Genomic DNA, 1,798 nt, shown 5'->3' on the forward strand with positions numbered 1-1,798 from the left:
TTGTGGGTAGCCATCATGGGTGATTTTCAGCAGAGTTGCGCAGCGGATGCGTGCTGGGCCCATAATCCAGAGGTCGATGGATGGAAACAATTCTCTGCTAATATCTTGTGCTGGGACACAATGTTAGACACTCTGAAAGGGTGATGCATCAAGAGATTATGAAGGGTCAACCTGATTTCCATGGTGAGATGAATCATGATGTAACTGCTGTTAAAGTTGTTGACAGCGCCATGAAAAGTAATGTTCTCAAGGAAAATCATGTTCTGGCAATCTACTTTTGATGAATCGACTTCCACTACCCTGTCAGGACCCTGTAGTAATGTTAAATTTCCAGTGATGTGATTGGTAAGTGGTTGGGCTGTAAACAGGTTTTAATCATATCCATCGGTTGCATTTAAGTGACTTCAATACCCCCGTTCCACCGCCTGATTGCTGTCTTGTCTTTGTAGTTCAACGACTATTTAAACTGGAGATTTTGTGTTCAAATCCCAGCAGCACCTTGTTGTTGGAGAGATTACCTCTGTTTGCATCCCATCATCATGTCTACCCAATCCCTGTAAGCCTGGTAGCAAATGAAAATGGCATGTTACATTTTCACAGGAACGCCAATAAAATACCCACAATATGTTTTATTTGCCTAATAACTAATTAAATTAAATAATTAAACGTGTGCTCCTTTGGCTACACCACAGGTCTGTGTCTATCCATCTGCTCCATTTCACTCATCACTGAGACATACTTAATGCCCCGCCCACAACACCTTCTGATTGGAAGCCAATTTAATAACAAGTGTGGAGATGAAATGCAAACAGAGGTAATCTCTGCAACAACAAGGTGCTGCTGGAATTTGAACCCAGGATCTTCTGTTTACTAGATAGGCACTTTAACCAACTAAGCCACAGCACCTCTACAAGTAGCATAGAGGGTTTTCACTGACGTTACGTTCTGGGCAGTAACCGGATAAACGGCTATATTGGAGGCACTCGGTGTAAACACTGAACAGATTATAGTGGAGTATTGTGCACTTTGGATACTTTATGTGAATGTAGCCATGTCTAAACAACAGAAAAACATCCAAGATGCAAAGGCATACAGGGAAGGATGATATTTCGAGAAATTACAGTTTATTGGCGTGCAGATCTTTACGAGTTGGCTCCCTCTTCATGACGACACGATGATTCTTCTTCAGTTGTATATCCCGATGTAGTCTACTGATATCAAATAATCAATTCATTAATTTTCATTCCAGCAGCATGGAAGACGTTAAAATCATACAGTCAGCTCCCAAAGTGCCTGGTAAAGTTCATGTTTATTTCACCTCTGACCTCAGTCAGCATCACATGCACCTGAAACCCCACCGATAGTGATGTCGCAGGGTCCTGGTGTACACCTGGGCCATTTTCAGCCTCAACAAACAATGTTTAAAAGCATTAAAAAAATGGGTCCAATCCATTTCCCTTACATATTTATTGCCCCTCAACAGGCCACAACTGGGCAAAATTAAATAATGCTTGTTAAGCACAATAACAAAAATAAATAACAAATATATACACTCTTTGTAGTGCAGATAACAAAATTTAATTGATAATGAGGTACTGCTGGGATTTGGACACAGGATATCCTGTTTACAAGACAGGTGCTTTAACCACTAAGCTACAGCGCCTCCTACAGATTTGCCTGTCATGCGAGATTACAATGAGCTAGTGACCAGGGGGGGGTTCCAACCATTCATCCATCTTTGTCAAGCAGCTCCAGCAGGGGAGCCCAAACTTCCCTTTTCCGAGCAACTGGGGGATCC

The sequence above is a fragment of the Etheostoma spectabile genome, unplaced genomic scaffold (genome assembly GCF_008692095.1).
Source record: "Etheostoma spectabile isolate EspeVRDwgs_2016 unplaced genomic scaffold, UIUC_Espe_1.0 scaffold00019309, whole genome shotgun sequence".
In the NCBI taxonomy this organism is placed as follows: Eukaryota; Metazoa; Chordata; class Actinopteri; order Perciformes; family Percidae; genus Etheostoma; species Etheostoma spectabile.